Source organism: Grammomys surdaster, unplaced genomic scaffold (assembly GCF_004785775.1).
Source record: "Grammomys surdaster isolate TR1022 unplaced genomic scaffold, NIH_TR_1.0 125832, whole genome shotgun sequence".
In the NCBI taxonomy this organism is placed as follows: Eukaryota; Metazoa; Chordata; class Mammalia; order Rodentia; family Muridae; genus Grammomys; species Grammomys surdaster.
The window spans coordinates 1,028,475-1,045,035 of record NW_021620660.1 but is presented as its reverse complement, the minus strand read 5'-3'; the positions used below and the strand labels follow the sequence as shown (position 1 = coordinate 1,045,035).

Genomic DNA, 16,561 nt, shown 5'->3' with positions numbered 1-16,561 from the left:
CAGTTGTTCATGGTGCTGCCAACACCGCTTTGAAACATTGCGTCTAGTAATCTGCCTGGCCTGAATCCAATGAGAATCATTCCACTTTTCAAATGGGGCAGGGGTCTGGCTTGTACTCCTCAGCTCAGGCTGTCACAAGTACTGCCTGCTTTGACCATGCTCTCTCCCTCCTCTCCATCCCAAAGTACTGATATATCAATTGTACACAGAGACTGGCAATGTGTGGAAATAAAAGAGACTGGCAGGGGAAAATTCATTTCTTAAAGAGCTTAGAATTACTGAAATTTAAGTGTCTGGGAAAATGCCAGTGTGTGTGTGAAATAATCTTCACCCGATCTCTCTTCATCGCCTCAATGCAGCAAGGCAGCCTTGTTACAGGATTTGCTTTAATCTGATTGGATGATAGTTACTGAGGCCTGTGTCTTGCTCTCCTGCTGGGATAGAAAGCTCACATCTTATCAGGACTCTAAGTAGCTCAACATTTAGCCTTTTTGTGAGTCAGTCTACAAGATGAGAAGGCATCCTGCTCTTGTCTGCATATGCATGTAGACCAGGCATGCCCAAATCATAGACACCAGGGAATACACTAAACATGATGCTCGTATACGTGCTCACCAGGGCAGTAACATGGTGCTATCTTAGTCAATGGAACTGTTAGCTCAAATCTTAAGTCCATTTTGACATGGTCAGGATAAGCATTTTCTCCCAATGACTCACATTTCTGGCCTCAGAATTAGGAGGATGCTATACTCTGGGCCATAATTCTAAGCTGGGTTTTATTGTCTTTAATAATGAAAACAATTCACACACAGTTATATTTACTCTTTTTAGGAGTGCAAGTCTAAATTCTTACAAATGCTTAAGGTATGACTATCACCATAACCAAAAGAGTAGATAGTCCTTAATTGACTTCCTCTTTGTTTTTTTTTGTTTTTTGTTTTTTTTTTTTTTACTTTGCTGATCTTCAATACACATTGAACAGAAACCATGTTTCAAATTTGGGTTCTGATCTCTCTCCAGACTAAAAGTATGTAATATTCAACTGTTCTAAGATTCTGAGCAGCAGCAGAGAGCTACAGGTCAGTCAGCTGTGTGAGCAGGGGAGGAAACAGCTGGCACAGTACATACTCTATGTTGGTAAGCCACGATAGCTGCTCACTTAGTGAGCTAAACACATTTCATCCCAATGCTAATTTAGAATACATGGATCTTTATAACTGCACGAGAATCTAGAAGCTGCTGCAGTCTCAGGAACTCAGGTACCCACTAACACATTAAGAGAGCACCTGATTTTTTTTTCTTTGCTGCTTTTTAAAAAACCTTTCACATCATAAGCATAAAATTTGAAAACTTCATCTTTTTAGACCCATAACATTTCTACTTCCACAGTAAGGCTACACTCAGTGCTCTCTCCCCTCCCTCTTTGGTTTCTTCTGTTCTCTCCTCTAGTCTTTTTGGGTAAGAAGCAAATTTTAGTTTTCCTGCACATAGAATGCCCTGTCTCTCCATCCAAAGTGCAGGGTATGTAACTGGCAAGTGGTAGGTACCACAGGAGTGTTTCTATGTGATCAGAGTAGACGAGCACACCGATACAACTGAGGCATACACTGTTGCCAAATTTTTCCTCCTTGGCATTGCAGAGTTCAATTAAACCCTGTGCTTTCTTCCTTATTTCACGGGTTTGTAAATTTTCAATGGTTTTCATAGATTCTTGTTTAAATGATACAACTTATTTGCCTATTTTAGAAAGGAGAAAATTGGATGATATAAATGAAATGTTAAAATATTTCACTGATGGATTTCCTGAGCCTATGGAAAAGATAAAAGATACACTGAATGGTTGCAAAAGCAATCCGAGGCTGTAGCGATGTGTCAGATGAACAACTTAGAATGGTTTACCATTGTGTATCATTATAGCTGTTTAGCTTCCATAATGATTTCCGTTAAATATTTCCTGTTCAGAGTATGTGGTGAGTTATAAAACATTTTCTATGCCTTTCCATTAAAAATTATCATAGTGGCAGGAGAGATGGCTCAGTAGCTAAGAGCACTTGCTGCTCTTGCAGAGGATTAGTTGCCGGCACCCACATGGCAGTTTACAAGTCTGTAACTACAGTTCCAGGGGATCCAATGACTTACGTTGTTCTCTCCAAGCACTGCATACATGAGATACACAGATATGCACAGGCAAAGCACTGATACACATAAAAATAAACCTTTAAAAACTATGGCAGTACAAAATGAGATAATATAACGTCATTAACATATGCCATTTCATTTTTTACCTTTTTCATGATGGGGGCTTAGAATATGCCTTTTCCTTCTATTCATATAAAAAGTAATATACTAGGGCAGAGGAGATGTCTCAGCGGTAAATATGTTCATAGGGAATTGAGTTTGAAACCCTAGCAGTTGATGTAAGTGTGAAAAGTCAGATATAGCTGCTGAAATTCCAGTATTAAAGGGCAGTCAGGTGCATCCTGAGATCTCACTGGACACCAGTATAGCCAAAACGGTGGGCTACTAGTTAGTTGAGTGAAAGATTCTCCCAAGGGACACAGTGACTACCAACAGGGGAAGGCAATGGATGTCCTGCTTTGACCTTTGCATGCATGTATACCTGCACACTCATGGACACACACACACACACACCAAGAAATGAGCTGTGGAACTGGGAACCTGGTTCACTGCCAAAATAGTCTATTCTTTAAAAACTCTCTCTAGCACAGAATGGTGGCTCAGACTTATAACCATAGCACTCAGGATGCTGAGGCAGGGTAAATGCAGTAAGTTCTATACAGTCTGGGCTAGAAGGAAGTCTAAGACCAGTTTAGGTTACAGAATAAAACCTTGTCTCAAAAATAATCAGCCAACCCACCAATCAACACACCCAAACTACCAGACTTTACAAGTTCTTTCTTTAAAATGTTTCCCAACATCACACTACTTTGAGTCATGTTTACTAACTATAAAATATAACATTAAATATTTGGAAACAACTCCAATTAATTGGGCTTATCACAGTGTATGTCTAGTACAAATAGATTACTTCCGCTGTGATTGCTTCGTTTTCTTTGTCTAAGTGCTTACTGCTTTACTTTCTTTGTTAGAATTTTACTCCTTAAAGGCAGGACCTTCTTTTTATTTTACACTCTCCACACTGGTACATGAATTTGTCCTTACTGAATGTAAGTTGAATCAGTTAAGTACAAAAGTTGGCTTCCTGTTTGTTCACTAAAGAGAGCAGTAGTGTGCACGCTGCCAACCACAGACCTGTATCGGCTCTGCTCCTCTCACTACTGCTTAGAAACTCCAGCAGGAAACCACAGCTATTTCCCCCCTCACCAATTCAAATCACAGGAATTGGCAGCCCGCTTAAAGGAGCTGTGACCAAACACCAGATGCTCGTGAAAATGTATGGTCATGGTGCTCAGGTGCCTTGAAACATTCAGCAATGCTTTCTGAGGGCAAATTCCCAAGGAAAAACAGCTCTAATAATAGTTACACTATAGCCATTCACTTAAGGGCACTTTATGTGAAAAAGCACGCGAATACTACTCAAACCTAGTTCCCATCTCTATGTAGCTGATTTTTCAAATTCCAAGAAACCAATATGCTAAACTTCCACATCTGACTCAGCCTTATAAAAAATCTCCAAGTGAATAAAACATACTAGCTTTTACCCCTAAGTCAGTACTTGTTTCTGCCTTTGTGTCTAAAGTAGCTTCAGAGTCTCTGTGTCTAGCTATGAAAATAGAGCCTCTTTGTCTATGTTCATAATACTGACCTTCAGAACACACCTTGAAGTCTGTGATATGAGTCTCTGCAGTGCATGTTATCAATGAAGGAACTTCCTACCTAAGATTTCTAAGTGTCCAGGAAGGACAAAGAAAGGATTATGGCAAAGGGCCAGGTTTTCAAGAGCTTTGTATTCAGCATGCATGGCAGATGTTCACACTCCCTGAAGGCTGCAGGCAGCAGCACAGAAATCAGCTTTTCTGTGTCCCTACTACCTATAACACTGGTTTCAACCTTCTTAACACTGTGACCCTTTAAAATAGTTCCTCATGTTATGGTGACCTCCTCCCTCCCCTCTTCCCGCCACCACAAAATTATTTTCATTGCTACTTAATAACTGTAATTGTGCTACTGTTATGAATTGTAATGTAAACATGTGTGTTTTTTGATGGTCTTAGGGGAGCCCTGTGAAAGGGTCATTAAACCCCCAAAGGGGTTTACAACCCACAGTTTGGAAAGTGCTGCCCAGACATGAAAGTGCCATGGGGCATCTCCTTACAAATCCACCTACAAATGAATGAAAGCAAGCTTGCTAGTGAGCAGAAGGGTATAGGTACGAAGGATTTATATTGGCAAAAAATGTCAAGGTCACCTTAACTTCAGGAACCTGGAGCAAAGCTACAGAAAAAAAAGTATTAAGAACTGGAGAAAGGAAAGCAGGCATTGGAGCTGAGATCCTCAGTAGGAACTGAATGGACACTGGGTTATAAGGCCCACAGCGTAGCCTCTTGAGCCATGTCCAGATTTCTGTCCAATTTCCATTAATTTTCTGTTATATGTTACTTATCTAAATCAATTTTAGTGAATATTTTTATTAAGTGGACTCCTGACCTATTTAAATAGATCAGCTTCCACATAAGAAATATTACCTGTGAAATTACAGCTTTGCCCTTCCAGCCACATATATTTAAAAGAGATACTCATACTTTTTCATAACTGTTTAACTAAGAGGTATACTAATGACAACTAAGTTTATGTCACAGGTCAGTCTGGAAGCCTCTAGACACAGCAGAGCACAGTCCTGTGCTACCACAACCTGCAAGAGACAGAATTTTGACTTGATAATCATGGTGAAAGCCTACCAGAGGGTGAGGAGCAGGACAAGACCAACCCAGAAGAGAACGCCTTCAATTTCTTATTTACTAGGAAAATATCAATAATGTTTAAAAATCCTTAACTTTCATTTTCAAAGTTGGCCGAGCTCAGTATGTTTTGATCTTACTACTGCATTAGAACCACAGGTAGGGTTTGGTGGTATAGCTCACTGAATGTGTCAAGCCCTGGTTCAAAAGTGAGTGCCACAAAGGGCGATAATAAAGATCTCAGTATCTGCCTGGCACTGGAGTTTAAAGATAGTCTCCAGCCTCCTGTGCAAAAAATTTTCAGTTTTCAGTTTCATGTAGAATACTAGGCTAGAAGCTATCATAGGGCATTGCTTAATGTTTCTGAGTAATGAACGTCTAAGATTAAAACATCAACCTTGGAAACGCTAGTTCTATAAATAGATCCCAAGTCCAAAGTCCACAGTAAGTTCAACACAGGCCTGGCTTTCTCTTGCTGTCCATGTGAGTGTTCACGTGCTTGTGCACATGTATGCACTACCTGTGCACGTGACATGAGGGGATGAACTTAGTTTTGCTTTTGAGAAACAAAGAAATGCTGTTTGCAGAACGTATGAGTTACCTGGATATTCTGATAAAGCCATGTTTACAGGTTTTATTGCCTATACAATGATTTGTGAACTTAAAAGGCTCTTCCTTGAAATTACCCACTTACTCAAAAATATGTCTTATCACTATTTCAGAAGTTTTCCTATTTATTTTTAAAGTGACATGAAATGAAATCCAAGTTGAAAGAAAGCTGTTTATAAAATCCGGCTTAATCCTTCCTTACTGATAATTTCTGAGGGACAGTGTGGCATGGCATTGGGAAGCACAGAGCTTTGTGGCTGTGTGACTGAATGTATAGTGTCCTCCAGGACAGTTTGTGGAACCCCTTTCCTCATTTTGAAATTCAAGCTTCCATGAGAAATGGGTTCAGCAGAGTGACGGTGACAGGAAATCTGAAAACATCATTAGGGTTGTATGAGCTGCATTCTGTTATCTCACTCATATTTTAATAAGTAGATGGTTGGGCCTCAGTGGGAGAGGATATGCCTAAGCCTGCTAAGACCAGATGTCCTAGGGTGGGATGGTACACAAGGGGAGGGGGAGGGGTTCCCCTTTCTCTAAAGGATTTGTTAGCCTGAGATTAGAAAGAGAGGAGGGAAGGGGGCCTTCACAGGGGGTGTAAACTGAATTAAAAACAACAATAACAACAAAAAAACCAACCAACCAAACAAACAAAAAAAAAAAACAGGAAAAAGAGGAAAATATAAAGGAGAACCAGAGCTCTCTTACTGCCTGGAACCAGCACTGCATCTTGCTTGCAAGGTTTCTTTCACCTCCTGTTCCCTCTTCACTCCACCTCAAATCTACGCCACAGGTATAGTTGCTCTTTCACTACAGACTGGCATCCTGCCTTTTAACCTCTCTTGCCACATGGGTGATAAGGCCAGGTCACCTTCCTCCTAGTTTAAGTTCAAAACAGAGTCAGTCAGTCACCCTGGGAAAGTCTCAAAGGCCAGAGGTATGCATTATCACTTCACTTACCTGGGTTGTGGCCTTTCAGAGGAGGCCCACAAAAGAGCATGAATAGCAGCAATGGGGTGGGATGGGGGTGGGGAGTGGACACAACAGGAGCTGGGACATTAATGAGCAGCAGTGGAAAGCTGGATATCTCCAGCATTCTGGAAGGGGAGCCCCAATGAGGAGGTTCTAAGATAGAGATTGTCCCCAAGTCTAAGAAACTGACCAAACCAATGGTCTCTAAACATTCTTTAACAATTAAGTATCACCAGCTAGTCTAGCAATGGTTTATCAGCATATTGAGTCTGCTCTAATGGCTGTTACATTATTTATGTTACATTATTATAGCATCATGATAATGAAATGAATTCTGTAATAATGCCCCTCTTGCTTCTCTTATTTGTAGCTATTTTCTTGAAGTTTCACCAAGGCTGTGACAAATTCATACCGGAGAGATTTCCTGTGCAATAGCTAGACATCAGCGGAAACTGGAAGGTCTTTCTTGCATCTGCCTCATTCCTCTCACTTTGCCCTGTTTCTTGACTTCTAGTTTTTTAGGTTGACCTACCCGGGAAGAAAGGAACATGGGTGAAGCCAACTTGCAGTCAAACTGAAGATTCACAGAAGCTAACCTTAGTCACTGGTGCCTACAGGAAGGAAGAGATATGGGGGACAGAGGAAGGATGCCTGTTGTCAGGATACAAGAGGAATTCCTGAGATCTTGGCCAGAAATATGGCCCATTGTAACTTTGATGAATCATAGTTACCAATAGCAGTATTCTAGAAGTCTGGGAGAAAAAAAAATATATATATATAAATGATTAGACTATTTTTGTCAACTCTGGTATCCCTAGCAGACAGTGCAGGCTCAGTGTGCTTGGACTAATGACCTAATGAATTGCACTTACTCAAATAAGGGTCTTCCTCAGCCACGTTTTAAAAGCCAGCTCCAGAATAATTCCAGCAATGCTTTTCTTCAATATATGAAGCAGAGGAGCCGACACATTACTGGTCCATCCCTCATTACATTATTACTCCAGAAGCCCTCCACTTAGAAGTCACAAAACCCACAATGACAGTCTTTTAATCAGCCATCATTGCAGTTTCAAATATTAAAAGAAATCACTTGGAGATCTAGAGGCCATTTTTTTTCATAAAAATATTACTTTTTTCTTATTTTTATTGAGAAAAAATAACTCTGAAGAATTTTGTCCTTCATGATTGCCTACTTGTTGACAATACATCTCAGAGGGCATGGCACCTACACCTGCACACTTCTCATGGCACAAGGAAATGCTACTTCTCCAGAGAGCTCAGAGTGGATATAGTATTGTGTCCTCTATTCCCTACAAATGATTCTATTCTCAGCACTGTCTTTTTGGCATAAAGCTGCTAAGGTACCAACACTTTCAGGATTAATAATTAGATGAGAAGATGTTTTTAGAAATAAGGTAGGCGGCTTGGTGTGGGGGAGGCTTCCAAAGTGTTCATGAAAGTTGAGAAAGGATGAAAGCCATAAGACCTATTGAGGCAGCTTTTGCTTTTGCTTTTGCTACTGAAAGATTGGCCTGAGATTAACATCCTGTTGTCTCAAAGGGGTGCATTTTAGTCAGGAGAGTGCCTAAAGAGAACAAAGCCCTGGGTTTGATTTCCATTATCACAAAAAATCTGGTTATGGTAGTGTATACATTTCCCCAACATTTTGGAAGTAGATGTAGGAGGGTCAGAAGTTCAAGGTCATCTCCAACTATACAGCCAGTTAGAGAGCAACCTGAGATATAGGAAACCCTTTCTTAAAAACAAACAGAATAAGCAGAGGGGCATTTGTCTTTCTGTGCAACACACACTCATCAATCCTGACAAAAGTCTCCTATTTACCCATATCAATAGCACAATTCTGCCATCCAATGCCAACTGCATTAGTGATGAGCTTTGGAGAAGGGCTGAATGCACAATCACATATCATCTTAGAGAGCATATCTCTGTCTTCAAGACCCAGCCAGGAACTGGGATATGTGTCCGTGCTACTTTTGCAAGTTTAACTCAAACATTCATACTCAAAAAACTAGGGCTTGCTCTGGGCTTTCAGAAGACTATGCAAATATGGTATATAAACATATGATGCCTTTAAAATTATGTAAAGCAATTCAAGATAAAATCTTATCCTTGGCTCTTTCAGAAGAAGAAAAGATAAATTACTGTAAAAACTGATAATGATTTCAATTTTAAGATAGCTAAAATAAAGCAAGCAAGCAACCAAATGAAAAAAAGAAAAGTCTGTTACTAATATACTAGTTCAACTCAATTTGCATTCATTAAGCTTTTATATAATCTACATACTTTGAAGGAGGAGACTTTTTAAGCTTACCAATTCAAAGGGAGTTAGATGTATGTGGGATAATTATCTTTCTTCTCTGGTGAGACATGAAATTTTAGAGTCCTATGGTACCCTAGGAATACACAGTGCCGAGTTCCAAGACCTGTACTTATGAGGTTTAAATGAATTTCAGAATAAAGCAGAAGGGTTAAATACAAGTGACTTACAGGAAACTTCAAGGTCAGAAGTACAACAGGAGGAAGTGGAGACTGTAGTAAAGCACATGCAACTGTTTTTTGTCAGTCCAGAGACTGTGGGCCAGCATTTCATGTTTTTATAATAGATCTCATCCTTGATGAAAAGCAAATACCTTGACTGTGGGCTACAACGCTTTTGCTGGGTTGCAGACTGATGAGTTTCAGTTTCTAAGCTGGTATCTATGTGCCCAAGCCTGAGACCCATGAAGTGAAGATCTCTGGAATGCTTTCTTCTGTTCTGAGAATCTGACAAGAAATCATGGGGAGGCAGTGGGGATTGCAAAGCCATTTGACACTCCTGCTCAGAGCTCAGTATTTATTCCCCAACTGACAGATGTCACTTCTCTGACTGCTTTCAGACAATGTTCTGCATGAACACAAAACCAACATCCAACTATTTACTTCATATTGATTATCATTTTTAAGGAGAAATAATTTATAGAAGAGTTTTCTGAAGGGCATGCTCAAATAATGATACACTAAGCATATGTTGAAACATTCATGCTCAAATAATGATACACTAAGCATAGGTTGAAACATTCATGCTATAGATTCAACTATGTCATACCCAGTGCTGAAGAATCTAGGAGGATTTGTGGAAATAGCCATGCATCAACCTATGATGTGTGCACTGAGAAAACTGACTTGGAGGAAATGAGCATTTATATATAAATACCACACAGCAAAGACAAAGACCAAATTTGAACAAAGTAGAACTCACAATATACAGCACCTGCGTTTTCGAACAATTTATAAAAGCTTATCATGGGAAAGCACATTCTTATCACAGGCTAACATAGAATGAGAACAAGAAGAAATGCTTGTTTTATTCAATATCTTTCTTCTATAGGGCCAGAATTCAGAATGAAAATCTGGAATCAATGCCAAATTCTGCAGCATGGAAAATTTGTATAGTGTACTCACTAAGAGCAGGGTATGGGCATAGCTGGTTATACTTCAGGAATCAATGGTCCGAAAGTACTGAAACAAACATTCTCTGATTATGCAGAAAATAGAGTTAATACAAGCACTCTACTCCCTTAAGGACTGTATTTAAGCTAAGTTGCACACTAAAAAGAACTTACCATTGATACAATATTACTACTTAACATTTAAGCTATTTATAATCAATAACCCTGAAAATAATAAAGAATATATCAGCATCCTGTGCCTTACAAAGTAGATTTCCCACTTCAATGGTTTGTTTACAATTCATGCTTAAAATATATTATTTGAATCTTTTATTCTCTTCATAAAATTGTTAAATGTAAATGTGAATTTTGAAGGAGTCTTGAAGTTCTGATAGCTGCTATTCAGTCAACAACCCCAGATCCAAGAGATGCCTGTGGCTTAGTCTTCTTCTGTCTTCTTCTGCTGTCTTTAAAATGGTTTTCTTGGTTCTGAAAGTGTCAAGGCTGTGAATCCTGACTATAGCAAACTTCCTAGCAGTAGCAAGCATGATAGGCATCCTCTTTAGGATCCAGGAATTAAGCTTTCCAAACGGAATGTGTTCTGCTCAAGATTATCCAGCTGGTCCCCACACTTTTATTGACACCTCACATCATAATGACCGAGATGGTCTGAAGTATACACAGCTGGGCTCACACAATGGCCCCAAGGAGTACAGTATACAGATTATACAGATTCTCCCCATTGCAAAATTCAGCATTTTCTTCCAAGTTTTCATTCCGAATTGTAGCTCATTAGGAGACAGATACTAAATAAAACACAGAGATATTTTTCATCTTCCATTTTACCTTATGATAGGAAAGCTGTACTTCATTCACCCTCAACTTTAAAGAAGAAACTACATAATTAGGCTCTTCTCCTGCCTCCAAAGAGGGGACTCTACCAGCACAAACCCACACTCATCTCCCCAACCCCAGTCATCCTCACCCTGTGCCTGGGCTCTAATGTGACTGAAGATAAGCTACCAACCTCACAGAGACTCCCCTGCAACTTTATAATTCACTAAAATCTTTTGGAATATAAACATACACATACACACATACACATATACAAAGATTTTTAAGCTCCACCTCTGGATTTGGAACCACAAGATCATTTCATTTAGCCATCTTGCCATGGGCCAGTTACTACTGTCTACAACTAATAGTCTGAGTGTAAGTTATGATGGGCTTCAAGATAAGGCATTTTAATTACAAGCTTAAACACTGGAGTGCTATCACTGTGTTGCTAACTCCAACATATGCCCAGTGAAAAAGTTGTGATTCAGCACACTAAGTCATTTAAACTGTAAGATTATATATACATTTCCTCATGGAATTCAAGAATGCCTTTTTTTTTTTTTAAAGAATGCCTTTTCAAGTCAATGCCTTCAGTATTATCATCCTAAACTTGACTTGAATGATTAACCACCAGATTACTACTAATCTATATACTCTCCTATAGGAAAGAAGGATGAACCATGCTGGCCAGGATGGAACAGGAAAACACGTAAGTTCTTATATTTGACTCCAAATCAAGGAATTCATGCTGCTGAGTCTGTGTCCTGGCACTGTTGTTCTGAATAAAGGCATAGCGTCATTCAGAACGGCACAATACCACACAGTGTGGCTTTCTTCCAGAGCAGAGACATCAAGAGTTTGGAGAAAGTCGAAGGGTTTTCAGAGGCTCAAAATCTTTCTGCTCTCACTTTTCTCCCCAAGATAAGCAGTAGGCCACCTACAGTAGAACACGTAGATGCTAATTGCCTTTTAAATTTTTAATCTTTATTGCAATTCATTGATTGATTGATTGATTGACTGGCTGAGGATGTGTGGGAGGCAGGGTGCACTCCCTGGAGGTTCCCTCCTTCTAGCTTGTGGAATAAAACTCAGATCATTAGGATTAGATCAAAGGCTATCATCCTTTGAGCCATTTTGCCAAACCGAGAAGTTCACACAAACATATTTAAACCTTACACTAAAATGACAGTGAAAACTCAAAACAACTAAAGGAAAGAAAATATGGCCTATGCTATGCTTCCATTTGGTGCTTATGGCTGCTAAGTGATGGTGCCTGGCCTGGGATTCTGCTTGCTTTTTGAACTTGTGACAATCACCTGACTACCCCTTGTCCCTCTGTTCCAGTGATTGGATCTGTGTTCTGAGAAGTGAGTCATGCTACACTGTGGCACATCTTGTCAATAGTCAGTAGTTCAGTTATCATATTCAACTGAGTCCAGGTCCAATCAGGAAATGATGGCAGCAAGAAAAATAAAATGTCAGGACAGGACAGATTCACGCTGTCATGGCCATTCTCACTAGATTTTCTTCAAGTAGAAGTATTAAGAAAATAAATTTTAGAGGTAAAATAATGAACAACATAAAGGGCTCTGTATGCAGAGAAAGAGAATAAGACAGCAACTGTAGGGAGAAGAGGAGGAATGGGAAGCTGTAGGGCAAACGACATACAACAGAAGACCTAAGACCTGTAGGAAGAACAAGTTTAAAGATCCTGGGCACCACATAAAGGCTGCCATCAGTAGCAGCATGAAGTATTCCAGAGTTTTGCTACATTAGTGAGTGTTGCTGTTGCCAGGCAGGGCAGCTTGGGGAGTGGAGAGTAGAGAATGAGAAGTGGGCATCTGGGGCCTGATTCATGAGTGGATGGTTTCTCTGTAGTAAATACCTATTTTCTACATGTTTACTTACCACCCTTGTCTCACCACCCACTCAATCCAACCACCGTTCACAAAGGAACACAATCTCCATTTCCTTGCTGAAGTTTCTCAGATGAATTCCACACTGAGGAATCCATGCCCTCTGGATTTCTGACATATTTGGTCAGTTCTGGGGGTGGCTGTTTCAGTGTGATACAGCTCGGTTGCTCAGCAGAGTGTGTAGAAGCCTATGTGTGGATCTCTTACTTCAACTGCTGTGTCTTGCAAACTGGAAGCCTCTCTATCACTTAAAGCAGTAACACCCATACTACTCACAACAGGAGGTACATACTTACACCATGGTTCATCATGTACATACTTGCAAACATACCATTTAAAAGTCCCCTGAGTAGCATTTACTCTTGTATGTTATCTTGCTCCCTGGTATATTCAACAATCAAAATACTGATCACATTCACTAAATGTGATTACATTGTGGGTGATTCCATGGTCATTTGGTACCTGAAATTTGAAATACCCAAGTCTAGAAGGTCACTTCCTGATGACTATGGGGTTGATAAAACTATTTCTTTTACTTAAAAGTGATTGAAAACTTTCATGTGTCTTTTTTGCTCTCTTTGGCCCATTTCCCAGAGATAATTGTTATTTCTTGATGACATTTGCCTTTTGGAGTCACTTGAGATGTTTAAATACTTTATGTAATCACTAGTATCCATACTATATCCCTGATTTTTGTTATCCTAAAAATAAGATTGGGAAGTTGGATTTGATAGTGAGTACCTTATATTCACTGAAATTGAGAGGCTGAGGCAGGGGGATTGTGAGTTTAAGGGAAGCCTTTGCCACAGAGGGAGACCATGTCTCAAAGCAAATGAGTAAAGAGGTAAGAAATACAGGTTAAAAATGAAACCAGAAAAGGTTTCCAGAATTTCTCAAAGTCATTTCTATAAACTCAATCTTTCCTCCCCCAGTTACTTCACAGCATGCCGTGTAGCAATGGACACTGGGGACAAAGCAGCTGAGGCACAGGAAGTCATGACTTACTCAAAGGCCTTTCTCTCCTCTGAGCAGACAATTGCAAATTGAGCTAACTATCATTTGTAGATCTTTGGAGGATATAGTGTGGGTAAGCACAATCACTCTAGAACAGCCTCAGTGTGAATGGATTCATTGTCTGGAAACAGAAGGTCTTCCTGAAAGCTGAGGTAGAAGCTCTTCTGAACTGAGCTAGGGGATAGACTGCTTGCTTCTCTCTCCCCATCTTCTACCTTTATGTACTCACAGGATTGCCTTCCTGGGCCCCTCAGCAGCTCTCATTGTCCTGGTTCCTGGAAAACTTGCCTTGTGCTCTCCTCAGCCTGGCTTCTGAAGCTCCTTCCCACAGCACCATGGCTATCACCATCTGTCTCTTCATTACATGTTGTAAGCTTGGATCGTGTCTTATTTAGTCTTGTATTTCACATCTGAAGGTCACACCTTGCTCACTGAAATATATGTTGACTGGTTGAATGAAGGAGTGCATACAGGAGAGAAACACCAGCCATGGAGAGCCCCAGTGCAACTGTGAATCAAAGTGTGCCCTCTGTTTCTGAAGCCAGTATTGTGCCATTCTGTGATTCCATCCCTGGTAGTTAAAGGCTTCTCTGTACAGTGTAGATTTGTGACAAAACACTAACAATGAAGGATAGCTCTGTCTAAATACATCTTTTCTAGTATATTTCAGGGATGATCAAGAAAAATTTGCAGGAACAAATAATTATGCTGGGAAATTCTTTTGAGGCAACAAAAACACTGAAATTTTAGTGCATCCTGCTGGAAGCTCACTTCCTCACCAACCACAGTTGACCTGACTCAGCTGGTATCTCAACTCTCAACCCTGTGAGGGTGTCATGCTGCGCCATGTCATGTCCACACCAGTACGTGGTGATTAGGTGATGCCTTGGCACATCACAGCGGACAAGGCTGTCTCGTTGAGTTCCTGGCCTGTTTCTGAAACTCCTTTTAATAACTGAACATCTAGACTGGCGATAACAGTGGTGATTACTACCTTGTTTTCCTGTTAATACAGTCCCTCCACTAAACACATGCACAGGGTACACAAACTTGACAGAAACCGAACACATTCTCTGCGACTCTTTTGTCAAAAAACATTCTCTACTCTGGCCATTGGAGGAGAGCAATAGAGAAGACTTTCTTCTTTGCCCTGTGACTCATGTATCTTTATTCCCACCACTGTTACTCAGGGCAGGCTGATGATGAACACCATGGGAAGAGAAGAATAGTTTGTAACTGGAAAATAGGCTCATTCAGGAGAAGTATGCTCAAAGCATTATCAAGATAAAATATGCAGAAGCGCCAACAAGAGCAAACAAAAGCCCACGCAAGAGCTGTGTAAATATTTCATGAAGCTAAGCCTTAATCACACTCTCTCCAAATCTTTCTGGTGGTGTAAACACTTCAGTTTCTTCCAGTTCTGTCATGACCCAGATTCCATGAAAAAATAAAATGAAAACATGGACCTATGGATCTTGAACAAATGTGTTGTGAAAACGGAAGGAAGAAAACACCTTCACAAAGGTGGCTTGAAGCTGGATGGCTAGCTAAAGCTCAGTTCTTTCCCTCCCCCTTGAGGCTTTTGCCTTTCCCCCCACCCTAGCTGCTCTCCCATCATCCCAACCTTGACCTGCCTACATGCAACCAGTGACGTCCCTCAACACCCTTTCAAAAGCCCTTGAACTCTGCTGTGCCTAGGCTGCCTTCTCTCTACCCTAATCTACTTTCCAGTGCCTAAGTCTCCTCTCTGTCCTCCCCTTTTGTCCACCGTCTAAAATCTTGCCTGTCTTTTCCATCTATCTGGGAAGCAAGAAGATTTGCTGTGTACTCATGAACACCTCAGGCCTTCGCTATAATATACCCAGAGAAGGGTTTATCATCTCTAGTCGCTACCTTGATTTAATGTGGTTCCAAAGTTCACCTCTACACACTGAACATGCTCTACAATGACTTCCTTTTATCAGCCTCAGTCCGACCTTCCTTGTCTCTCCCTTCTGACCTCAAGAAGAAATATATATGCAAATGTATCAATAAATACATACACATACGCGCATATAAACGAGCATAATGTACACGAGTGAGTTCTTACCTTACAGCAAATAATCATAGGAAAATAATATAAAAGCATACACAGACATAAATACACACAAACATCTCTTTGAATATTCGATGTGTGCATATCATACCGATTAGGATTCCAAGCTCAGAAGCAGCAAACGGCTTCTCTTTTTTACCTTTGGGTCAGAGCTTAAGGGAGTAATAACCTTGTAGAGATATACATCACCTGCGGGGACCACAGCCCCTCCTGGGAAGCAGGATGGCAGAATGGGCCGGGGACATAAGCAACAGGCAAAGGATCCATGAACAAAATGTGGGACCTAATTCCTCCTTCACCACCACAGGCACATTGCCAGGCTCCTGTCTCCAAGGTTGGCCACTGGGCCAGGTGGCCGCGGGGGCGGTTCCTTTCCCGCTACAGCTTGCTTACCTGCTCCGGAGGGGTGTCCCCCGCTGGGCCGTTGTCTGCGCGTTGCTGGGCTTCCAGTCGCTTCCCAGCCCTGGTTCCGCCACGCCGCTGCTGCTGGCGGACTCGCGCGGTCCGCTGCAGCCAGGAGCCAGCCCTGTGCGATCAGGAACTGAGATTACTATGCCAAGAGCTGAGGCGGCGCTGGAGAGGGGTGGAGACCGGCAGCTTGACTGCTCGGCGCCCAGCCAGCAAGGAGGTGGAGTTCACGTGCGGGCAGATCCGCGCCAGCCAGGCGCGCCCCTCCGCGGCGGCCAGGCCCCAGCCGCTGAGTCCCGACTGCAGCTTGGCAGGCATCAGCCTCCCTGTGAGCTCCGCCCCAGCCAGCTCTCTGGGCCTCCCGAGCATAGTGCCCTGGAG

At 41.2% G+C, this 16,561-nt stretch overlaps 1 protein-coding gene across 1 annotated transcript in view; it reads right to left on the bottom strand.

The window, feature by feature from the left end:
- The window catches only part of Gprin3 (GPRIN family member 3), a 77,710-nt gene extending 61,395 nt beyond the window's left edge, over window positions 1-16,315 (bottom strand). The window contains exon 1 of the mRNA XM_028789408.1: window positions 16,166-16,315. The gene's annotated coding sequence lies outside the window, so the exon portion shown is untranslated. The remainder of the gene's footprint in view (window positions 1-16,165) is intronic.
- Window positions 16,316-16,561: the final 246 nt, after the last annotated feature.